The sequence below is a fragment of the Chionomys nivalis genome, chromosome 26, assembly GCF_950005125.1.
Source record: "Chionomys nivalis chromosome 26, mChiNiv1.1, whole genome shotgun sequence".
Classification (NCBI taxonomy): domain Eukaryota; kingdom Metazoa; phylum Chordata; class Mammalia; order Rodentia; family Cricetidae; genus Chionomys; species Chionomys nivalis.
Genome location: NC_080111.1, coordinates 28,048,708 through 28,075,113, shown reverse-complemented (window position 1 = coordinate 28,075,113; position 26,406 = coordinate 28,048,708). Strand labels below are relative to the sequence as shown.

Sequence of the window (26,406 nt, the reverse complement as noted above, 5' to 3'; positions counted from 1 at the left end):
GATTATTATAGACGGAAACTTCTTGAGTTTCTTCAGTCAGGGCAGGAAAGGCCTTTCTCTATCCTGAGAAGGAGTTACCAGATAATTGAAGACGTTTATAGTCCAGATAAGGCTCACCTATCAGCACTGTGGCAGGTGCTGCTGCTCAGAAGCATTCTAGATGCTCACGAGTTCCAGAGTAGCAGCCGAAGGAGCTGTACATCAGGAAAGCCCCTGAGCTTCTAAGTGAGGAGTTAGTTTAGGTTCTTAGCAACTAGGAATTCAGTAAATAGAATCTTGTTTATCTTTTCTCTCTTAGCTGTCCTTGAAAAAAGAATTCTTCCCTAAGTAACTTTAATTGTTAATTTACTTACTATAATGGCAATAAAAAGGAAGTTTGTGGTAGTTTGAATGTAAGTGGCCCCCATAAGCTCAATGGGAGTGGCAGTATTAGGAGGCGTGGCTTTGTTGGAGTCGGTGTGGCTTATTGGAGCAAGTGTGTCACTTTAGGGGCAGGCTTTGATGTTTCATATATGCTCAAAATGCCACCCATTGAGCCAGACCACTTCCTGCTGCAAGATGTAAGAATCTCAGCTATTTCTCCAACACCATGTCTGACGGCATGTCACCATGTCCCACCATGATGATAATGGACTGAACTGTAAGTGAGCCACCCAATTAAATATTTCCCTTTATAAGAGTTGATGTGGTCAGGCAGTGGTGGCGCACGCCTTTAATCCTAGCACTTGGGAGGCAGAGGCAGACGGATCTCTGTGAATTTGAGGCCAGCCTGGTCTACAGGAGCTAGTTCCAGGACAGGTTCCAAAGCAACATACAGAAATCCTGTCTCAAAAAAACAAAACTAAACTAAACCAAACAAACAAAGAGTTGTTGTGGTCATGGTGTATCTTCACAGCAATAGAAACCCTAAGAGAAGTTGGCTATAAATATTGATGTCACCAGCTAGACATTTGTAATTATATTCCTCAAGGAAGAAGATGTGATTTTCTGGACCAGAAACACTCTGGATATTATAGAGAGAGTGACTAGCAATAATTCCACAAAAACTAGCCAAGAGCCATGTTCTAGCAGTCATGAAAAATGTGATTGCATGGAAGGAAATAAACACTGGAGACAAACATAAAAACCAGGCTGGGGCTTGGAAGATAGTATAGTGGTTAAAGCTGAGCCTAAGCTTGAAGACTAGGATCATATCCCCAGAAACCATATAAAGTCAGATATGGTAACACACATCCGTGATCCCCATCTGCGGCAAGAGGGAAGACAGACATGTTTATTCCTAGAAGTTCATGACCGGCTTAACTTGGATATGCAATGGTTAACAAGAGACTTGCTTCAAAACAACGTAGAAGGTGAGCCCCAACACTGGAGGCTATACTCTGAGATCCACACACGTCCTTGGTGTATGTGAACCTGCACATGCACGCATGTGCACACACACACACACACATGCACACACAGTTACAAATACAAATACAAACTGAGAGGCATCCTATAAAATGCTGATCCATATTTCTCAGAAACCCCCAGGTCATGACAAACCAGGACAGACACTAAGCCCTGTTGCAGATGGAGGACACATGATGGCTGAAGGCAATATGGAATCCCATAAGACCTTGAAGAACAAATAAGACATTGGTGTAAAAATCGAATGAAATCCGGAGAAAATCTGGAGTTTAGTTCAAAGCAATACATTTTTGGTTTCTTCTTTTTGAAGTTGAACTTTATTCATTATTATTGTGAGGGTGGTGTGTATCTCAGATCCACACACGCCATAGTGCACCTGTGGAAGTCAGAGATCAACTCTGTGTGGTCTGCTCTCTCCTCCACCTTTCTGTGACTCTGAACTCAGGCATTCAGGCTTGCAAGGCCTTTGCCTTTGCTCGCTGAGCCCAGCTTGCTGGCCCTGGTTTCAGAGTTTAGATAATGGTGACCAGGTCATTTGTCTTGAAATAAACCTGGAGCGGCGTCTTGGACACTCTTGAAGCCTTAGAATCTTTTCTATTTACTTTGTCTTAATGTTCCTGTAGGAATTTTAACATTCTTCAAGGGTAGGAAAAGAACTAATGATCAATAGGATTTAATTCAAGAACTGAACTGTAATTTTTTTCTCTGCCGGGTGAGCTCTGCATCTAATTAAACAATCTGAAACTAAATAGATTGTTCTTACAAAGCCTGTGAGTTCAGCCACCAAATAATAGCTAGAATAACTTGATTACTCTTGTGTTATAAAACATGAGCACCAGATATCAGATATAAACTTCGTTTTTTCAGAAGCCATCAGAGTAATAACATGAGCCGTCAAAATGGGTTTTTGAATTTGAACTCAGTTTTCATTATAGAACTTTCGAATGTAAGTGAAACTGTTATGCTATCACTTTTCTACAAAGGAAAAAATATCTCCATCTGGAAGGAGCTTTTTAAGTTTTGTGGCAAAGCAGGTTGGAGAATTGCAAGTTTCTTTTTTATTTTTATTTATATTATTATTGTTGTTATTTTGGTTTTTCAAGATGTGGTTTCTCTGTGTAACAGCCCTGGCAGTCCTGGAGCTTGCTCTGTAGACCAGGCTGGTTCTTGAACTCACAGGAATCCATCTGCCTCTGCTTTCCAGGTGCTGGGATTAAAGGTGTGTGCCACCACTGCATGGCTCAGGTTTCTTTTTTAAATAAGGGATTAATTAATTAGCCAGGAATGTCTTTGTAAAACTGTTCTGACAACAAAGGAGTTACTAAACTATTTTAAGGTATGATATGATATATTAAAATTGCGTGGTGCAATTGACAATTTGCTTATTTTGATTATCTTGTCGAAGTTGTTTTGTAGAAGTTGGCTAATCAACACTGAATAATGCCATCCCATATTTTTTCCCCAGAAACTAGGGGAAATGAATTGGGGATTAAATTGTAATGGTAGTGTGTCTTCATTAGTTTTCTTTTGCTGTAAAGAGACAACATGACCAAGGCAACTTATAAAAGAAAATACTTAGTTAGGGACCTTGCTTATGGTTTCCGAGGGCGAGTCTAACCATCATCGTGTCAAGCATGACAACAGGCAGGCAGACATGGTGCTGGAGCAGTAGGGGAGGCTCTCCAAGCAGCTGGTCTACAAGCAGGAGGCTTGTAGAAAGAGAAACAATGGGCCTGGTGTGGGCTTCTAAACTTCAAAGCCACACCTGCTCCAGCAAGGCCACCGCTCTCAATCCTTCCCCAAAACAGTTCTAACTAGGGACCAAGCCTCCAAACATGAGCCTGTAGGGCCGATAGTATTCAGACCACCACGTGAGGACAGCATCTAGGTGTATGTAAATAAAAAAGCAAGCTGTTTGAATATGATGAATAGAGCTTGAAACAGGAATAAATTGAGCAATAAATTGGCTTTGGTTTTAATTTTTATGCTTTTTATTTTTTTGTAGACTGTGCTCAAAAACAAACTTGTCCATCCTGTACCCGAGACAAGAGAGTAAGTTAATTTTCTTATGGATAAATTGTCCTGGGAAGGTTATGAATTCACATGCTTAGAGTTGTCATCTGGAAGATGTGCTAAGTTTTCTTTCCTACACTTTGACAGCTGAAACAAGTAACGACAGCTCTGAAGATATGTCCCTTTACTGCAAACCATCCTTTGTGGGTCTAAAAAATAATGGAAATACTTCAGTGCAGACTTGTGCTTCCTTCTGGAAAATAATACATCGAAAAGAAAGCAAGTCTTTGCTTGAAAAAATGAAATCACACCAAAATGTTGGAAGAATTTTTATAAGCAAATGTAGAGCTTTTGAAATATGGCAATATTTTCATTATAACCTCTAAAGGCTAGAAAGAATGGCACATGAAACATAACCTCAGTGTAACTAAGGTCCCCTTCTCAGATGATTAAATGTCTTTTTTTTTGTATAATTTCTTTTTACTTCCAGCTTTGAAGAAAACAACAAACAAATAAAAAACAAAATCCCAACAGCGATGAAGCAGATAGTATCCAATAGTGCACAGCTGTAGTAGGAGATGCTTGGTCATGTCCCAGCTGCCTAGACTCCCGAAATAGTCACACAGAAACTGTATTAATTAAATTACTGCTTGACCTATTAGCTCTAGCTTCTTATTGGCTAGCTCTTACATCTTAATTTAACCCATTTCCATTAGTTTTTTTTAAGTATTTATTTATTTATTATGGATACAATATTCTGTCTGTGTGTCTGCCTGCAGGCCAGAAGAGGGCATCAGATCTCATTTCAGATGGTTGTGAGCCACCATGTGGTTGCTGGGAATTGAACTCAGGACCTTTGGAAGAGCAGGCAATGCTCTTAACCACTGAGCCATCTCTCCAGTCCCTCTATTCTTTGCTCTTTTGGTTAGCAACATTTCCTAAGAATGCCCACAGTAGTAATTCTAGAACATTGTAACCATCCTTAAAATGCCAATATCATCCACACCCCTCACATCTCAATCTCAAAAGGTGACTTGATCTTTTAATTTTAAAGACAAAGACAGAGACTTTGGGTATTAGCTTCAATCACTGAATTATTATTCAGTTTTATTCAGAATTACATATCCTTATCATTTTTCCTTAAAGGATTAATACCTGCTGCAGTCTTGCTATACTCCATAGGACTTACACCTATGCGTTATCACATTCTTTCATATGATATATATTGTGTTGCTCTTTTGCTGTCATATTTCCTCTGTTCTCAGTTCCCTAGGACAAAGGCAGGGTTTTCGCCACCTTTGCGTCAACACACCTCACACATTTCCCAGCACACACTTGCAGTGATCGAGTGGAAAGCATTGAATAACTACTGAGCTATTAGAAGACGCTTACACTACATTCAATACACTCTCTAATGTAACAAGGTAGAGAGTTTTATCTTGAAACATTTCTACACATAAGCCATTATGACACATCTGGAGATGGGTGTATTTGAGGGCGATGTGAAAGCGATTCCCACCCTCTCCTAGGATTAATCAAAGGGCAACTATGCATGGTCAGTGTAGAATCAGGGTGCTGTCGTCTGAGAAGATCCTCTGTCCTCACGCTAACTGAGAGGACAGTGACTTCCACTCGTAGATTTTATTATTTCCCACACTGCTCCAAAGACCTGTTTTACAAGCAGCAATTCCTACAGCAACCAAGTATTTGCGTTCTCCTTGGAGCCACACAGGAGGGACAGATGTTTGGCATATCTTGGAAAGCCCTACTTTGTGTTCATTGTTTCACTTAACTCAAGAGAATTATCACACCAGCACCTAATTTCCCCCAAACATTATAGTTTGAGTTCATATAGTGTATGTTCTTAGGTGAAAGAGAATCTTTAGATTCTGTCTGAATATTTTCCTTGTAGTCGGATAGCAAAGGCCATCCTTTCTAGAATTAGAAAATGTTCTGGCCAAAACAAATCCATTAAAAGAAGCTTATTTAACTTGCTCGTAAACACAGCATATGAGAAAGAAAATGTGGGGGCTGGGGAACTAAATGAGTGAAACGCTCGCTATGAGCACACGGAACTGAATTAGGATCCCTAGGACCCATGAGAAAAGCCAGGGCTGGGGAAGCCAAGTCAGACAAATCCCTGGAACTTTCTGGCCAGCTAACCTAGTCAAACTGGCCAACCTGGGGCCTGTGAGAGACTCTGTGTGGAAAATAAAGGGGATGCCTTCTGAGGATCAACACCTAAACTTGATTCCTGGCTTTCACACGCATACACACACTCATACTTTGGACACACACACACTAATGCCCTCACGCATCACCGAAACGTTGATGTGTTTGTTCCATTGAAAGTAAACTTTTAAGAAGACCATGCCAACTAAAATAGGTTAAGCATTTTTTGCGGGTCTTTTGCTGCCGTTTAGAGTTTTATGTATTACTGTTCAGTCTCTGAAATGAGGATTCTCAGTCCTGAGGTCACAGTAGTGAGATTGTCTTCAGTAAGTTTTATTCTTAATTGGAGTGACAAGGCTGAATTCTGCAGTGAGTTAAAGCAGTGCCCCAGAGTAGATCCTGGGTTGTCTCTACAAACAAGTCTTTCTCATTCATCACTTCCTGATATGGATATTGTTCAGGATGGAAAAGAATAACATATAGAAAGCTATAAGAGACTTGTAAACCTCTCATGGCCTAATTTATGTGTTGACTAGTTTATGTGGGAAGGCTGTTATGTGATTATCAGATGCATTTATAAATGCTTGAACCCACAATGCACCAAGGGATCCATTTTAACACTCATTTTTCCGATAGTGAACACATACAAAGTGTGTAGGGCATATATACTAGGAGATGATGGGTTCAGATCCAGACATGGCATTGAACTTATGTGTATCGCCTTTGTAAAGTCCTCCAATTGAAAACTAACAAGAGCCAGAAATATGAATTATTTTTCAGGGCAAGTATTCCTGACACAGTGCATGCTCTTGGCATGACCCTTCTTGTGGAGGATGCTTTTCCTTGGGGTGTTTAAGGCCATCTGGTAGGCCTTGTGCTCTCTCTTTCCGGCTGAATGATGCCAGTGCTTTCTCTCTTACATGTTCTTTTAGAAACCTATCTTTACTTCAAGGTGCATCTCTGTAGTCTTGCCTCTGTTCTTGCGTCAGCCTCAGAAGCAGGCCAGTGAGAGGGCTCGGTGGGTAGTAGTTCTTACCACAGAGTCTGTTGGCCCAAGGTTGATTCCTAGAACCCACAAGATGGAAGGAGAGAACTGGTTTCTGTAAGCTGTCTTCTGACTTCATGCACGCCACGGCTGTGTATTGTACACGTGTGCACACATACGTGATAAGGAAATAAACACAGTTTTAAAAGCGCATAAGTATACGCACACCTTTAAAGACTCAGAGGTGCTGTCATCTCATTGATCGCTTAGAGCTGCCGTCTGTTTCTCTGCGTTGTCTTCTTCCTTTGGTTCAGATAAAATGAAAAAGAAATCCTTTTTGTTCTTTCTCGTAGGCAATGTATGTATTTTACTACTGCTTGCTGCACAGCGTCATGTCGTCTTTAGCAAACTGACTTGCAGGTTGCTAAAGTCTCCCTGTAACCAAATGCCATGGCATTTCAAGTCATCCACTCACTCTTCCAGATGTTAGCTCTTTCTTTGGTCATCTTGCCCTTCCCAGGGGCCTCTTTACTCACCCACCTCTCCTTCCCTTACCAGTTCCTCGTTTCATCTTCCTAAATGAGAGCATCCCTAAGTTAATATACTCATCTTTGGTTTTGTAACATGAATGTTTTCGAGACAGGGTTTCTCTGTGGTTTTGGAGCCTGTCCTGGAACTTGCTCTTGTAGACCAGGCTGGTCTCGAACTCACAGAGATCTGCCTGCCTCTGCCTCCCAAGTGCTAGGATTAAAGGCGTGCGCCACCACCGCCTGGCTCATTGAAACTTTTTTATACAACGTACTTTGATCATTCTTTCCCCTCCCTCAACTCTGTACAGATCCTCCCCTTCCCACCCAACTTAATGCTCTCTCTCTCTTAAAAAACAAAAAAGACCCCACCCAAACAAAGCAAAACAAACAAAAAGCACACATTTAAAAATAAAAGCTAAAAGGACAAAAATAAAACTTGGAGTCCCTTTTGTGTGGACCAACTCTTCCTGAGCTCCTGAGGCTTGCCCTTGACAAGGTTGATATTGAAGAATGTGTTTAACTGAAGAAAAGTGATTTTTCCCTCTCCCAGCATTCATCAATGGCAAATAACTTCCTAGAATGCTATCTGGTTTACACCTGTGCAGGTCCTGTGCATGCTGTCCCTCTATGAGTTCGTATGTGCATCAGTCTTGGTGCAGCTTGAAAACACTGCCTCCTTGGCATCACCTAGCACCTCGGGACCTTACACTCTCTGCTTCCTCTTCTGCATAGCCCCTGAGGCTTGAGGGGAGGAATATGGTAACTACATCCCATTTAGGACTGAGCACTCTAAAGCCCCTCACCCTCTGCATATTGTCTGGCTGTGAGTCTCTGTGTTTATTATCACCTACTGCAAGGAGAACATTGTTACGATGGATGCTCACCCTGTGCTCTCTTACCTGCAGTCATGGCTTCTACCGGAGACCCTTATGCCTACCAGATCTCTAAGAGTGATGCTCACGGCTGCTAGATTAACATTTCTTGGTATTTGTTTTCCTCACTTCAAACTTAAAATGCCTTTAACTAAATTGATCATTTTGTCTTCTTTATTCCTGGCATCATTCCTCCAGAGTTCTAATTTTAAAAATCTGTGACTTCTCTGCCTTCCAGAAAACATGTCTATTCTTTTCTTCCCGAGGAAGCGGCCCTAGACATCGTATGCTGCTACCCTATCCCTCACTTGCGTACCTCTGACCTTTCAGTATCTTCTCAGGCTTTAATCATTATGATTAGATTTTTAATTGTCACCTTTACCTCCCAAATAATCCAATTCAGTTTCTATTGTTAAGTAAAATACAATATATGAACCCCTTAGTTGGACAGTCAAAGCCCATCACAATGCAAGAGACATCTATCTTTCTGAATGACTTTACAAAGACCCACCAGTACAGATTTTCACTTTGCCACCAAGGTCCTTTTATTAGTGTTCTGTGGTGTCTCCTGCATCTCTCCCCTACCCTGTACACATCTGCTTGGTCCTCAAGACTCACACTACATTCTTCACATTGCTTGAAAGAAACCTTGTCTGGTCATTCTGAATAGAAGGGATACTTTTTCCTGTTATCACATTTTAAATGTTGACTACCTTGAAATTATAATATTCTTGCATTCAGAGATGTGAATCTGTTTGTCTAAAGTGTGCACACTCTACCTTCCAGGAAGCAGAAACAATGCTTTGTTCATCTGTACAATCTCTGCTGCACCTGGCTGTAAACTTTCTTTTGTTCTTTGCATCCTAACACTCATTTTCTGTTTGGAGCATAATATTACACCCTTTTAAGCACAATATTAACCCAGCACTTATCATCATTATGTACCTCTGCCCTTCCTGTATTTTACATTTTAATAATGTTTCCATATAAAATAGCAGTTTCTATATGTGCATAAAGTTGTTAAAATAGGTTCTACTCCAAAATGAATATTCCAGTTGACCTGTGGAGCAATAGTAACCATCACTCCAAAGCCCTTAGCTAGACTCTCAGCTGTCATATAAGAAGTTGAGGTTGTAAAGCTCTCATAGTTACATGGTTCACCCTCCTTAGCTACAAGGAAAATCTCATGTTATATTAGTTTTAAATTATACATTACCAATTTGGGACACTCAATATATTATACTGTTACCCTAGGCAATGAATATGAGGTTCTGTGCTTTGAAGACTTTTTGGACATAGTTACAGTAGTTAAGGTATCTTTTTGTGGTTAAGCGGTAGAAACTCATCTCAAGCTGATTTAATAGAAGAGAGAATTCACGCCTTCATAAAACTGAGTGGGCGTGGCCTCATGTTCAGCTGTCACACTCTCAGAAGCTGTCACACTCCTCTTCCCTGTAGAGTGACCTCACTTTCTCCCACAGAATGTGGATCTTCTCCAAACCACTAAGGAGAATGATCACTGCTACAGCTCACATGTCTGTGGCTCTAGAGAGTTCTAATTGCTCTTCTTCAGGTCAAACCAGCACAATAGACTGGCCAGAGGGATGAACTGCCTGGGTCAAATAACTGCAACCGCTCTATATGCAAGAAAGGAACAGAGAAGAGCTGATAGAGCTGATTGACAGCTGCAGAGCCACACAGCATTGAGTGAAGATACCCACAAGGACAGAGGGTATAATTATCAGAAGTGGAAACACAAGAAGGGTCAACACTAGAAAAATCCAACTGCTTCCCTTTGCCCCATTTCAGCCTCTGCCTCTTCAGGACATACATGTCATTAAAAAATGCCGCAGGCAAAATAACGCTATCAGTCCTCACTAAAAGTGACATTTCATCACAGTCACCGTGAGTTCTGCTCCCAGTTGAGTCTAGAGTCTCACACAGACATGCACAAATCCTGTGTATGGAAATGAATGAGTACCCATAGGCCACGCTCCATCAGGTCAGTTACACAATGAATTAAACAACTCCCCAGAATCAACAGAAAAGGAAAATCAGGGTAATAATAGTAAAAATGGCCATTCAGAAAAGAGGACAGTCATTAGTGGTATCGTGACAGAGTCTCTGCTGTGTGCTCATCTTGACTTTCCCAGGCCGAGCAGTGAGCTCTTTGGCCAAGAGGTACATCCAAGTAATGGAGATCTAAAGATCTAAAGATCTCCATTTTCCAGAGGGAGATACTTTAGAGGATACTGTGGACCTGTGATGGCTACTGGGTCCTGTCAACCAGCATAGCACTTAAATAACAAGTTCATCTCTGCTAGGTTCACATTCATGAGGCAATTTCTCCTCAAACTGCAGTATGCCATGAGCTTGACTCTTCAGAGCTCCGAGAACTAAGAGCTAAGGCTAGCTGCAGGCCCTTAGCGTTGAGTCTAGGCCCTGCCTTTGCAGTGCCAGTCTTTAAGCCGTAGCCTAAGGTAACAGGTCTGTCGACCCAAGTGACACCATTCTCGGGTTTTCTTTAACAACTTGATCTAAACTTTGATCTTGGCAAGTGTGGAACAAAAGCTTCTCTGTGATTCTTTTCCTCAATAGTTTTGGGATTCTACAGCAAGGAGTGATGTGAGTATATCTAGACTCAGTCTTCCATTATGGTTTACAAGTTCAGAACTGGGCTGCCATATTTACTGGCTGTGCAATTCTATTATGCAAGTCATTGGCCCGTTCTGTGCTTTATTGTCCCCGTCTGTGTAGAAGCTAGCTTACAGGAGTGTTATGTGAATGAAATGCATTAATTCATATGAAAGACTTAGAACAGTGCCTGTCACGGGCTAAGTCCTGTGTGGCAGCCGCTTATCAGTTTGAACATCTGCAGAAAGGATTTATGTTTATATTTTGTGTTGGTTTGCTCACGTGTACCACATGCTTGCCTGAAGCCCTCATAGGCCAGAAGAGGGAGTTAGATCCCCTAGACCTGCAGTTACAGGTGGTTGTAAGCTAGCTGAGTACTGGGAACTGAAACCCAGATTTTCTGAAAGAGTAGCAAGTCCCTTTAACGGTCGAGCAATCTCTCAGCTCCACTCCTGGCATTTTTGTCTTCTTCAAGGGTCTGGTCTTTGCTCACACAGTCGTTCTCATCACTGGCCTTTTCTGCACCTGATGCTGACAAGGGTTTGCGTTCAGACTTCCTGTTTCCATGGGACCGTCTGATCATCACTGAGCAGACGGTGGCAGGAACTGACGCGAGGCTGATTGACAGCCAGCACGACCAATACCATCGTAAGAGAGACAGCCCCCCCCCCCCCAGGAGAGTAGATGCCGCAGAATAGGGACTTCAGGACATTTCAAACACTACCTCATGCGCTTCTCAACACTGTTTCCTGACACAGGTTTTGGGTTGAATCCTCCAAAATGCAGCATCTGAGAAAGGGATTTAAGTGTGCGGACATCTGTGTGACTGAGTAGTAGGGAAAATTCCACGAAGGATTCCCAGGATCCTAAGACAAGGGACGAGAGTCAAGAAAAGATAAGAGCTCAGCATGTGCATTTGCTCCGACCTATGGATCACCTGTGATTTAAAAAACAAAAAGAAAAGCACATAGCAGAGTAGTCTTTTAGCTAAAAGCAAAGATGTTCACTGGGAGACTGTTTGGAGCTCTGTATTAGTCAGTCTTTCGTCCATGAGGATAGGAATCTCAAAGGCAAGGTGGTCCCCAAGGGTAGATATTCCCAAAGGGAACTTGTGAACCCCTGGCAGCCAGCATGCACTGCTTCTGTTGTGAGAACACAGGTCTGGAAAAAAAAGAAAAAGATAAAAAGGGTTCTTCACAGGCTTCTAATGACTTCTTCTACTAAAACATTAACAGTGTTGAGAATGATTGGGATTTATTAAAAAAAAAATGTTTGGATTCAAAAAAATGAAGATCAGAAAAACAAACCAGCCACCCCTACAGAGATCTTTTACCTCTACCAAATCTTCATACTGAAAGGGCAAGATCCTCTCTCCACAAATCCTCAGACTCCACACTCAGTCTCTTCCTCTTTATATTCCTCTCTCCACCTAGTCATGTCACTCCTGTCTACACCTCCCTAGTGCTGGGATTAAAGATGTGTAGCTCCTAAACACGGTGTGTGTGTGTGTGTGTGTGTGAAGTTGTGAGCCACCACCACCTGGACCTGTTTCTGGCTCGGTCTTGTGTAGCCAAGGGTAGCCTTGAACTCACAAAGATCATGAGCCCTGGGATTAAAGGTGTGTGCCACCACTCCCTTGCACTAGTTCTGCAAACCTGCTGCTGTTGTTACCTACTCTGACGCTTTATCTCCGCCTTCTGTACACAGTGCATTTGGTGCCGAGAAGAAAGAGTCTGCAAAAAGTACTGTTTCCCATATTCCGACTGCAAATTCAACTCCATATTCTGGGCGAACTGTAGAGGTAAGTGGTCCTCATTTCAATTTTTGTGACTTCATTGCCTCTGACTTGCAATAGTAGAGATTTGCTGCATTTGAGGGATTCAAAATGATTGCATTTGCATTAGTAAATTTCTCTAGTCCAGGGCTGTTCTTCAGTGCTGCCCTTGTTGGTTGTTTCAGGTGGAATTGACCCTTGCTGTAATACTCGGCAGTTTAGATTTCATTTGTAAAAATCTCTATTGTAGGATGTTCACAACCTAGTTAAGGGATGTTTGTGTTGTGATGTTAGAAACTCTTGACTGTGTGTGTGTGTGAGTGTGTGGTGCACACATGTGATTGTATGTATGTGTATGTACGTACACATGTACATGTTAGTACTGCAGATGTTCTGAGCCGAGTGGTTTTACTGTAACACACTTCCTCGGTGAATGGAGTCTGTATGGAGAATTACCATTAAGAATGGTGACTCCTGGTGCTGAGAAGTCCCATCTGGATGGGTGAGTGTGTGCTATCCTGGGGCGGACTGTCCCGATAGAGAGCACAAACGCCCCCCCCCCCCCCCCCCAGCTCCTGCTGCAAGAATGGTGACTCCTTCGGATAGCAAATCTCATTTGCCGAAAAGAATCTTTCTATTTGTAATGTCAAATTTGGACATGCTGTATGGTAGTTACCAAAGCAGGAAAAAAATTACTAATAGTTTTCAATGAAATTTCTAGAAAAGCTAAAACAGGTGATTTTCCAAGTGAGCACGACTCTGGTAAGAAAAGCCCATCTATCAACAAGTTGTTTGGTGTTTTTCTTAACTGAAACGAAAATATATAATTCTGCCTAAATCTCTGCTTGCTTCAGGTTCTACGGGTCTTTTAAATCGTCTGTATTTGGACCTTATAAAGACAAACACCTTGCATTCACTAGGAGGAGAAACTCTGGTCTCCTCGTTTGTGTTTTCCCTTCTAGTTCATTTCTCCGCACCCCAGGCTAATGAGCTGTGTGGTCTGGAGGAGGGGAAAGTTCACCAGAGTAGACACCTGCTCTTCCAGCCAGTGTGGGCTGTCTCTGACAACAGAACACTGGTGCTTAGACAACAGCCCACCCCCTGGTGTCTGCAGGCACCTTCCCAGAAATCCGGGCATTTACTATCTTACCTGCTGAGAAAGTACCAGAAATGAAACAGAGGCCAAATACAGGGGCAATGGTGCAGTAGGCTGCTAAGCTCTTTACAATGCGGGTTTCAGCAGTGACTGTCGTATTAATGGTGGCCTTAGAACACGCAGGGCTCTTGTAGCCTCATTCCGACAGAGAATTGTATGTCTAGGAATTCAGATTGCATGATACTAGAAGAGTTAAAAACATAAGAGTTTTTTGATCTGTTTTTAAAATATGTCTCTTTTCATCAATTTCAGTTGACCTGTTTGGAATCACGATGCTGATACTGGTTGCACTATTAGCAGTAGGATTCTTATGGTATTGCCTCGCCTACCACTTATACATGCAGGAGTATGTCATTTTACCCTTCCTAAGAGTCTGCTTTGGGATGGTAGCACTGGAAAAATACTAAGACAGTTAACAGGAAGTGTTTAGCTAAATGCTTAATGAAAATACTGAAAGGTACATACACTGTAATAAGATGAAAAGAAAGACTAACCAAGTTTCCTGTCCCACCTCCACCTCCAGCATGCCTCTGCTGAAGCCAGTATGCCTCTGCTGAAGCCAGCATGCCTCTGCTGAAGCCAGCATGCCTCTGCTGAAGCCAGCATGCCTCTGCTGAAGCCATCCTGCAGTTTGGCTGTTTGTGGTCCTGCTGATTACCTTCATTCGCTGAATTACATGGCTGAATGTTTCAAATTGCACTAACATCACACACTATTACACTTAGCGCCCCATCCGGAAAGCTGAATATTTTATCTTGAGCTGTCCCAATAATCTTGTTATTATTTTGCTATTTTATGTGCTATTTTGAGGTTTTTAGCCATTTTTTTGTTTGTTTTTAGTAACCTAAAGGTTACTAGTATTTATCTATTGCTTATCTTTTGGAATTTACTTAGTTCATTTAATCCTCTGTTTTTATAAGATAAGAAAATTTTCTATTAAGATAAAGAAATTTGAGGGCCAGGAGTGGCAATGTTCTCCTTTAATCTTTTATTGTTGTTTCTCAAAGAAGAGTTTAGTTTCTCTGTAGCCCTGGCTGTCCTGGAACTAGCTCTGTAGACCTTATCGTTTATCCTCTCTTCCCTTGAGCCCCGGGTTCTGTAAGCTTTTACACTCGTTTGACTTTATGTAGAAGTTACTTTCCATTTTGCAACTGTAATTCCACCTCAGAAGGCTCACATTTCAAGTCTGAAATTTTTAACTACTCAAGAGACTGGATAATTCACACACGAGGAGTAAACATAGCGTGCAAACTCAAAACCGATCCACATCACTTGAGGGAGAAGCAACAATGTCCAAGCCGATGGAATTCTCTTTCTTAAAATTACACTTCATCTTAAAACCACACCTCGCTTCATTTATGTTCTGTATCTTTCTTAGTTTGCCCCTGTTTTTCTAGGAGTTTTACTTTTTTCCCGTGGAGTTTTGAGATAGCTTCACTATTTCTTGTCATCAAACATGAAGCCAGGCCTGGTGCCAACACACCTTTGATCCCGCCACTCGGGAGGTGCAGGTGAATTAGTGTATTAGGGTCAGCCTGATCTGCAGAGCAAGGTCCAGGATAGCCAGGAGAGAGACTGACTCTCTCTCAAGGAACCAACTAACAAACAAAAAACATCCTTAGTCTAATAATAATAATATTTATTCTAATAATAATCACTTATCTTTACATTTGACGAAATATTTTTCCTATAGTTATTCTTCTGAAGCTCTCCTGAGTGAGTTTTTAATTAAGTTGGCATACACAATAATAATTTTCCTATGACATTTTTCGTAAGTATATGTTGTTATACTTTGTCCTTACTCTCCCTGCCCCTGTGTCTTACCTGGCTCTTTCTCCCCCACGCATCCAATAGGCCTCCACTGTGTTTGCAAGAACATTCTGTTGTAATTCACAAAGACTAGTTTCTTTTCACAACTGAAGTAGAATATTTTGGCTCCCTGTCTTCCTCTGTTTCGAGCCTTTCCCTTTTGTTTCTTCTCCTGGAGAATAGAGTGTCTTTTTCCAAAGTGTCTTTGCAGAGCTGGAAAATATTCATACAGCTCGTAGTTCCTTCCCAATTTCTCTTTCTCCACTCTTTTATAGTTTGGAATTTTTTTTTGTCAGATTATATGCCTTTTATAAGATAAGGTAGGAAGATAAGACAGGTAGAAACAACCAAAAATGAATGCATACAAATGGGCTTATCTGCATATAAAGTGATTTATGTGTCTATGTGTGTATACACACACACACACACACACATATATATATGGTTGCCCAAAATACAGTTTGTTCGGCACCCCCATTTTGTATAGGAGATTATATTTTCCTGATATCGGAGTTTGTGTCCTTCCCTTATTAACATACAACACTTTGTCAGTAGAAGACAAAGTAAGATGGCCGTATCCCTTTCCTCTCAAAAACAAAAGAATAATTGTGCGGAGAACTGATGGGACACAGTACATGCGTAGCAAGGGGCTCATTCTTTGTATTTTCCTTAAAAGATTATGGTGTATTATAGCATTACCTTTTTGTGTAGTGCTTATGAACACAATAACAGATGACATGCATAGAAACAGAGGCCATAGCAAGCACCCATTGCTGAAGCTTCTTTTATTTCCATTTTAAAAAATGATTTGGAAATGCGATCTGACAACTGATTTGGTTCTAGTTTAACTTCACTGTCCATCCTCAGTTTAAATTTCTTTTACAGACATTCTCTACCTTTGCTAATTGAGTGTGCAGAGCATTCATGAGAGAGAGTATTCTATGAAAAGAAGTTGTCCTTGATCATCCAGTCATCCCAGCTGGGTTCGAGAGCCGATGTGGCTCAGCACCAGAGCGCTTGCCTAGCATGCAGAGGGCCCTGGGTTCAAGTCACAGTGCTGAACAGAGGTTCTAAGAGAAACATCAGTCTTTACCTCAAAAAGCACTTTCCCGGGCAGTGGTGGCGCACGCCCCTAATCTCATCACTTAGAAGGCAGAGTCAGGCTGATCTCAGTAAATCTGAGGCCAGCCTGGTCTACAAACTGAGTTCCAGGACAGTTAGCACTGTTAGACAGAGAAACCCTGTCTTGAATTAAAAAAAAAATGCTACGTGGTGGTGGCACGCACCTTTAATCCCAGCACTCAGGAGGCAGAGATAGGTGTGTCTCTGTGAGTTCAAGGCCAGCTTGGTTTACAGAGCGAGTTCCAGGACAGGCTCCAAAGCTACAGAAAAACCCTGTCTCAAAAAATAAAACAAAAAAAAAATTTAAAGCACTTTAAAAGTTTTAAATGTTAATAACACATAGATATTTGATATACTCATTTTCTCCAGTGCTTGTTCTTTATCAAAGTAGTTATGATTTGATACGCACTAAGTATCCACGTCACTAGAGATATTACAAGGAAAAGACCAACCCTGTGCCTGCATGCGGGACAGAGAGGGGTAAAGAAGCAACTGTTGGTTTTATTGCCAATTGATTTTTATGTGATATTCCATTTACTTCAGTTGCATTTTTCTTAAAATGCACTGGTTTTCCTGATGCATTTTAAGAGATGAGACTATTTCATGTTAAGAAAGCAACTCTAACTATACTCTATACCATGAATTAAGATAATTTCAACTGTAACCAATCTTAAACTTTAAATTCACCACCGTTTTGAACAGGCGGCAGGCCTTTTATTATGCAAGAAATGGACCAGTTCCTGGTTACCGCGACTGGAATGCTATCGGCAAGTGCTTTCTTCCATTTGATAGGCTACCTCAGACCTTTTCAGTGGCTGACAGCCATAAGTCAGGCTCTTACTGTAGGCCCACAGAGCTAAGGTCCATGTGGGAAACGTGACAACAGATGTCATTATCCTCATTTTGCAAAACACATTAATAATTCAGTAGTTAGACTAGGATTTGCAAAATAGCAACAGAAATGATAATCGGAGTACTGGCAGGGGAGTGCTAAAAATTTTAAACTATTTGGGAATTTAATTACTTCCCCTTGAGCCTAGGCAGTTTGGATGCTCACCTTACTAGACCTGGATGGAGGTGGGTGGTCCTTGGACTTCCCATAGGGCAGGGAACCCTGATTGCTCTTTGGGCTGACGAGGGAGGAAGACTTGATTCGGGGAGGCGGAGGGAAATGGGAGGCGGTGGCAGGGAAGAGACAGAAATCTTTAAGAAATAAATAAATAAATAAATAAATAAATAAATAAATAAATAAAAGAAGTGACTGCAAAGCCAAAAAAAAAAAATACTTCCCCTTTCCCTTCTTTACCACTTAACTGAGGAAACCCAAGGAGACCTTTGTCTTCAGGAATTCTTGGGGATTTCCCCCTTCATCTCACCCGGTCCTCCAGGTTACCCATTGTGCGACTCTTTTCTGGGTTCTTCAAACTTCCCTTAGTTCCTCCCTCACTTGTGGCTTCCTCTGGCTGGTCACCTTCATCTACACAAGGCAGAGAATAAACAGGCTTCAGGTCTGAGGAGTAGGAAAACATGGGGTTTATACAATGTTATTTCACAAAGCAGGTGGGAGAAAGAGCAGTCCTGGTCCACACTGAGTTCTTAGAAAATGTATCTGGATGATTTCCTGGCTTAGGGAGTCACTGATGGCCATTGATTTTCTGTCACTGAGGACAACGAGTCTGGTAGTTTCCTCAAACATTTGGCCTTTTTCCTCTTTGTCAGATTCTCACCAGGCTAATGCTACCCTATGTTCCTTGACTCCTGAATATTCAATAGCAGTAGTATTAAGATCACAGTAGTGTATTTATGGCACCCGTGGACATTTTATGGTTGATGTATTTAAAGATTAAAACTGTAATGCTGTTAGTGGATTTTGTTAAAGATCTTTGAGAAGGTAAATTTATTTCCTTTTCCATAGCATATTATGAATAAATAACTGAACAGACAGCTCTTTCGGAGAGAAAAGGCGAACGTTCTTCAATGGTAAGCTTCTTAGAAATACTGCAGAGAATTTCTTTACCCCGACCCATTTGTAGGAAACAGCTTTTCAAGAATACATTGTTAGAATTGTTGAGAAAGCAACACTGAATCTGTGAATCCCATAGACAAATTTCAATCCCCGGATTGAAGGGCACTAAACCCGAAGGCAAGGGAAGATGGAGCTGTGCGAGTCTTCTTTTTATATTTGTTGATAAATTTAAAGGAAAGACAATAAACTATTGAGGAAAAACAAAGCATTGATCTAGCAATGGTGGAAGTAGGATTGGAAGGAGGAGGAAGCAGGGAGGTCAAGAGTCCAGGTCCAGAGGAACAGGAAAACAGAAGGAGAACAGCCATGTGGGGTGCCGCTCCCTGAAAGAGGCCCACAAGCCTGCTGGATTTCAGCAGCGGTGTTGGCAGGAGTCCCGCGTGTTATTATTTTTTATGCGGGGTTGTTGTTCGGGAGGGAGAGACGAGACACGCGGGGTTGGGGAAGGAGAGACGAGACACGCGGGGTCCCACGTGGGTAAACTTTAATGGGGGAGGGTAACATACAAGGAGCGGGAGTGAAGAGACGGAAGGGAAAAGAGAGGGGGGGGCGGGTTGGAACGCCCATTTTTAAAGGGCTCTGGGCATTTTGGGAGAAAATGTCCTGCGCGTGCGTGGTTTTTCATTGTACCACTGGGGTTTGTAGTCCACTTGGAGACTATTTTCTGCGCATGCGTGGCCTTGTCTCCAAAAGAACAGCACCGCGTGTAAGGGGCAGACAGAAACAGTCTTGGGCGGAGGGAAGAGTCGAACTGACGTAGAGACGCCGGAGAGAGAGCAAATTGTAGAAGGAGCTCTGGAACCAGCCAGGCTTTCGGGGACTGACCCATGGAGAGACAGTGGTGTCAATCCTTATGTGCAGGATGCAAACCACAAATGAGGTCAGTTTGCAAAAAGGACCTGGCGTCTGGAAGAATGAATGCCTTGTCCCTGGAGAAGGAAGACACAGGAGCGGTGTGCCGTGGTCCGCACCACAGTAGCTGGCATTGATCTAGGTCAGTGGTCCTCATCCTGTAGGTCGCTACCCCTTTCCAGGATGGACAAGGACCATCAGAAAGCACAGATATTTACATTACGATTCATAACAATAGCAAAATTAGAGTTATGAAGTAGCAACAAAAATAATTTTGTGGTTGGGAGTCATCACCACATAAGGAACTGTATTGAAGGGTCGCAGCATTAGGAAGGGCGAGGACCACTGGTCTAGGGAATGTGGAGGACAATGACTCTGCATGATGGAAGTGCTTTTGTGCCATCCATGAAGGCATACTCTTCCTTCCCCCTTTTAGTATTTTCTTAGTAAGTGTGCTTACTGGTTTTTTTTTTTTTTTTTTTTTTTGTCATTATTGAGTTGATTCCATGTATAAGCTGGGAGATTTACCAGGAATCAAAATTTTTCAACTGGGATATTTTGGGAAAAGATTGAAAGCAGATGTGGTGGCTCAGAATGGAGAAGAGAAGATGAAGCCCAGAAGGTGTAGTTTTCACCTAGAAAAATAAGAGATAACTGGCAAACTTTGCATCAGCCTGTTGGAGCTTTCTGATCCTGACACATCTGCATTGCTCTCTTAGTGAGAAAGCACCCACACACAATTCAGAGATGGATATACGTGTCTGTGTTCCAACCAAGTGCATGGTTTTGGTGCATGAGCCATAATTTGTGGGCACATTGTTCAGATGATCAAAAATGATCATTTAAATGTAATCTTATAACAATATTTTCACTTAAAAGTAGAATTAAAGAGAAACTTGTCCAGGCCTTGACTGTCTGTAGATAAATGGATGCTATGAAATTATACACTGCGTATGCCTGAGCCTAATGAACAAAATCACGAAGAGAGACCCAAGCTATTGTTTTCTCTGGTAGTTGGTACCAGTTAAAGACACGGGGGTGAGTGGCAGAATGACAATAGCTTCGTTAACAAGGCTCTGTAAATTCGATTATTATTGTCTGAAATGCTGGCATTGTGGTAGCTGTGATGAAAGGGTTTGCCCTTCCTTCACTCCCCAGCGTTCTTTCTCCACGTGGATGTTAGTTACCCATTTATACTGCATCGCAGGCTGACTCTACTCACTAGGGAGCTCTGGAAACTAGTACTGTCATAACCAGCAGTGCGATTTTGGGGGTAATTTATTTGGAATTCTTTTGTATACACACACAATCTTAAAAAGCAGTGGAACTTGTCTAATCAAGTAATAGACATTGGCAAAACTGAATAGCAGTTTTGTTAAAGTCATGTCAGGTAAAATGATGTGTATTTTAAGGACTTTTTCATTGCCCTGGTAGCGCCTTACATCTCAGTTAGGTACATATATGTTAGCCATACTCATTTTTGTTAAAACTTTCCCCCGTTTTTCGCTTTTCTGAAATTATATTTTTTAAAAAAAAACCTTTTTAATATTTATTTATTTATTATGTATACAATATTCTGTCTGTGTGTATGCCTGCAGGCCAGAAGAGGGCACCAGACCCCATTACAGATGGTTGTGAGCCACCATGTGGTTGCTGGGAATTGAACTCAGGACCTTTGGAAGAGCAGGCAATGCTCTTAACTGCTGAACCATCTTTCCAGCCCCTGAAATTATATCCTTATACTAAATTAAAACCTAGTGGTTAGTTCTGACTCTGTTGCTTTCTTTCTCCCCTGTTCTTTGTGGAATAATGTTTAATTCAAGATTCTTTTGGGGGATCAGACTGGTGCCTACTTATTTCTGTGGGTTGCATTTTTATCCTGACTCTTCCAAGTCATTTGAATACAATAGAGTATAAAATAAAACTTAATGATTTAAAGAAGTTAATAATGATAAACATTAACTACAAATCCCTCATATGTTCTTGATCAATTGTTTATATAATAACTTATTTCTAGAAACATTAATGTTAAGTTAATAATGATAAACATTAACTACAAATCCCTCATATGTTCTTGATCAGTTGTTTATATAATAACTTATTTATATAAACATTAATGTTAAGCTTACTCTCATGTAAAAATCCCTTCAAATTCTTTTCTTTTTTGAAAGAGATGCATATTTTGGATTTATTTTTATTAATATATATATATATATATTGTGTGTGTGTGTGTGCGCGCGCGTGCTGGTGCTGGAAACCACTTGGTTCTCTGCAAGAGCAATAAGCATTCTTAACCTCTGAGCTATCTCTCCAGGCCTGCATCAAATTCTTGTGAGAAACAGCAACTGGCCACATTATTTATATTGAAGTAATTGGAATCACTTCTTATTTTATTCCATATAAAGACCAAAATTAATCAAATCTTAGGTAGGAATAAATTTTTTTATAAATTTTTAATATAAATGTAAATATTAGTCCTGTAGAAACAGCTCCTAGGTGAATGAAATGAAGTTACATAGGCAGAATTTATGAATAACTATGAGTGACAAGCACTGTCTGAGGGAGGGCTGAGGGGTGGATGGTGCAGCTCTAGAATCAGATTTCTTAGTGTTACATGGAATTTACTAATTCCGAGACATCTAAGGCGATTGTTCCGTTTGCTGGATCTTGAGTCCTTACCTGCAGGGAAGGTAGAACAACAACTTCGCTAGGAAAGTGGGGAGTAACGTTAAAGGAAACACCCCTCGACTGTAACTCACAAGCAGTAAAGGGTGGCTCTGGTCAGGGGAAGGACATGGTCTGAGCTGGGAAGAACTCAGGTTATCTTTGCCTCAGTTAGTTTTTTTTTCTCTGTTTTGTAGTTTAGGAGAATTTAGCACACCATTGAATTCTCCCTGAAAATGTTGAGAAAGTTTGGAACTGATACGTTGGGCACTCTATAAATGACACTATTTTAGCTGTTAGAGCCTATTATGCCACTGTAATTCTGTGAGAACATTTAGAAGAAACATTTAAAAGACACTTAAAATCCTTCAAGGAACATAAAACGTTAAGACAAGTTTATTCAATACCGACAGCATTCTGGTAAAGTTCCATGACGAGGTTTATAGGTGCCAAGGGTTAAGTTAAAGGGTAGAGAATGTATACAAGAGGGGTTGGGTACCGCTTAGAGCAGGTAACCATGGCAGCCCAGCTAATCGGGATTCAGCATGGGCATGGTTCAGGGACCTGCTTTTAGATGCTTACCTCTCAGGTAGAAAGGACACCTCAGCCAATACCCGTGGGCCCTGCTCATTGCCACACACATTGCTTCCGGGACCTGAGCTGTCGTTCACGGTACTGTGCTTTGAGAAAGGCACTTGGTCCAGATCTGCAGTAAACCTCAATATCTACACCTAGGGACTTAAGCATTGTTTCATAGGTGATGGCCATACACAATCTTGAATGTGAAGGAATGTGAAGTCTCAGTGGGTAAGAGGAAGCAACCGCATTTGTAAGTGAATGCACTTTGAGGGTGTTCCTGAAGGGCTGGGGTTTTAGGTTGTGAGTAAAGAGGAGAGGTTGAGGCAGAAAGAATAAGGAGCCTGCCAGACGTTAAAATGAGCACCAGAGAAAGCCCAAATAAGGGTGTGAATAAGAAATAAAGCCCAAATAAGAAAGATGTGATTACGTTTGAGGTCAGAAGAGGCAAGCACACTAATCAGTCATGGAGTAGCGAGGGTTGAAAGGAGCTATGGAGAAACGCTTCTAGCTTGCCTGCCGGAAGATAAGAATGCTGTGGATATGAAGAAAAGTCAGGGACGATGAGGACATTTCCATGAAAAGAAAGAATTTTCTGAATTATCCCCAGGTTTATTAAAAATACTACAGGACAGATTCGAAAGGCTGCAGCTGGTGGTTTGAAATCCATCCCAGCTGTAAGCTGAGTCTGAGTGACATGTAGGTTGGAGAGACTGCCTTAGTCCAGAGGCCTCGGCATTTCCTCGGCTGCTTGGCTGCTTCCCGGTCTACCTCAGGGAGTTGAACTGGGACTGAGACCTCAGGGACATAACTACCTAGTCTCTTTCCTCTTCCTGCAACTTGAAGGAAATAGCAGCGGCAGGATCTCCCTAGGTCTGCGTCCTCAGTCGTGACGTAGCCTGCTATCCCCGGCACAGGGTGACCCAAACTGTTTTCTTCACAGTCCCCCGCCCGTGTTGGTGGTCCCGGTGAAAAAGACAAAAGAATAAAATTCTTACATTGAAGTTGTGGTAACAGAATGAAGGGCTCCAATGAGAAGCTATAGGGGTGGGACTGGAACCAGTGATGTTTGGTCTGCGGCTCTAAGTGAGGAAACAGTGCACGAAGCCCTGGATGGGGGTAGGGATGCTTGCAGACTGCAGAGAGAACAGAGGATGGGAGGGCGCAGTTCAGGGTCCCCAATCTACAAGCGCTGAGAGAGGCTGTGAAGTTCTCTGAGGGCCTGGGAGGGGGAATCCTAGAGTGAGTGAGCACAGCGCTGAAGAGCAGGGAGTGGACGGCACAGGCGAAAGCTGTTTATACACTCTTTTCTGTAAACTACAATAATGCTTTTAAACTATTAGTGTTTCAAGCTACTAAGAAGCACTTTGCCAAATAATAGGTTCTACGGCCGCTGAAAATAGACTGTAGTTTCTCCCGGAGTGTCTTGAGTTACAGCATGCATTCTGTGTACTAAGAGAATGGTCAGTCATACACAATAAATGCTTTATCTACAAAGACATTGGCTACGTGAAGCATCGGGCAGACAGTAAGGGATTCTAAGCAATGCCTAGGCTCTATGGGAAAGAATACTGTGATCTGGCATCTTCTGCCCAAGGGTGGTAGAAAGGGGAACCCTCCACCACATCACGCCCCCTCCACCCTTTGATGCTTCCCATGGCACTGTTAGATCTCCACAGTTGGATAATTATCAGAGAGAGGGAGAGATGAAGACAGACAGCCACACAGGGAGACAGAGGGAGAACAGCAGGCAAGTCTCCCTAATTTTGCAGCAGCGACGTTTTCCAGGGCTCATTTCCCATAAACAGGGTGATGGCAAGCTTCCTAAAGTACTGGGGAAAACCGTTGTGTCTGGCTGAGTAAACACAGGAAAACTGTGCACACTGAGGTCTTTTCTGAATATCTCTCTCTCTGTGTCTCTCTCTCTCTGTGTCTCTCTCTCTCTGTCTCTCTCTCTCTCTCTCCTCTCTCTGCGCGGCTTTAGTTATTTCAGAAGTGAGGGAAATACTCTATGGGAAGATGGTAGGGATGTGGAAGGAGAATTAAGGAATTGCTTCCTACTGAAAGAGGAGGAGAAGTGTTCTTTCAGCTCAAGAAAATTCATTACAATCAACCGCAGGCAGGGGCCAGAGAAGGCGAGAGCAGAGTGAGAAGATTTGCTGAGGGCACAGGTTCAGAGGAGATGTTATAAATAAGTACGTGCAGCTTTTATTTTTTATTTTATTTTCAACTATCATAGAATGTACCTGTTTTAGTATCGACATTTCTGCATAAATACTTCTGAATTAAATAACTATTGAAACTAATTGAGTCTACCCTTTAATGGCTGAGCCATCTTTCCAGTCCTGGAGTTAATTTTTATTTTAAACACTCTGTGTATGTGTGTTTGTGTGTGGTGTGTGAACATGTGTGTACTTGCCTGTGTGTGATATATGGAAGTCAATGTTGGGTGTTATAGTAAGGAGGCCACTTGTTTGTTTCCCGGCTGCCCAGACTCCCAAAATAATCACACAAAAACTATATTATTTAAATCACTGCTTGGCCCATTAGCTCTAGCTTCTTACTGTCTAACTCTTACATTTTAATTTAACCCGGCTTCATTAATCACGAGGTCGTGGCCTACCAGCAAAGTTTCAGCACATCTGTCTCCGGTGGCGGCTCCATGGCTTCTCCCTGACTCTGCTTCCTTTCTCCCAGCATTCAGTTTAGTTTTCCCCACCTACCTAAGTTCTGTCCTGCTATAGGTCCAAAGCAGTGTCTTTATCCATTAACGGTAACCACGGCATACAGAGGAAGCTCCCACATCAGCTGGGTGACTTCCTCTGTTGTTCACTACATTAGCTTTGCACAGGGTTTCCCGGTGAACCTGGAGCTCGCCATTTCAGCTGGAGTGTCGGCCTTTGGAGCCTTGAGGATCTGTCTATCTCCATGCCCCTCCACCACCAGCAAGCACTATAACCAGCCGAGCCATCTTCGTAGCCCCAGTAATATCTTTTTAAAATAATTCTGTTTTGTAGAATTTGGGAACTGTAAGCTTTTGTATTTACTCCACTGCAAGAGCGTACAGTGGCCATCATCTCTGTGTCTGGATATAAGCCCCTTGCAGGCAAGGGATAGTGTTCTATCTCCATTGGCTTGGACTGGTCCCCGCCTGGCCTCTCTGTGTCTCCTTGGCTGCTCTTTTTTCCTGCCTGCTGACATTTTCAGAGTTCTCTTTCACAGTGTTGCTTATGACAGTGTAAGACTTTGGTCATGCCTATCATCAGAAAATTTTAAATTGCTGAAGTAGTCACCAGAAGCAGATAATAAAGCCAGTAGTATTACTAGAAAAAGGGCCTACAGTAACCATCACAATAATCTTCAGACCTTAATTCAGTTTTTATTCATTTTTCTTTATTTTTTAAATTTCTTGTTCTCTTTTAGTATTTCTTCCTCTGTAGGTTTGTTCTCACTATTTACTTTCTGATAAGGGCCCTTACACTGGTTCTTGGTGTTCATTTATTTAAAATTCCAATCTTTTTTCTCTCAAAGTTTAACTCAATTCTTCGTACGATGATCCTGGCCTCCCTGAAACATACATACATATATACATACATACATCCCCTAACCCTAACCTTTACCCTAACCTAACCCATGTAAATATGTATGTAAGTATGTATGTATATATTGTTTCCCTCTTGAATACCCAGCTCATGTTATCGTTCCCTCTCTCCATGTACTTACTGTAGGGCAGATAATGCACTTTACCCTGTGGAGTGTGGAATCCTCACCGCTTGTGAGGTCTTAGATATAGTATTAACCTTTCTGTATCTCT

The 26,406-nt window shown here is 41.8% G+C and overlaps 1 protein-coding gene across 1 annotated transcript in view; it reads left to right on the top strand.

Moving 5' to 3' along the window:
* Window positions 1–3,430: 3,430 nt before the first annotated feature.
* Window positions 3,431–26,406, top strand: part of Cdk14 (cyclin dependent kinase 14) — a 617,691-nt gene continuing 594,715 nt past the window's right edge. The window contains exons 1-2 of the mRNA XM_057758883.1: window positions 3,431–3,459; window positions 12,321–12,414. The gene's annotated coding sequence lies outside the window, so the exon portion shown is untranslated. The remainder of the gene's footprint in view (window positions 3,460–12,320; window positions 12,415–26,406) is intronic.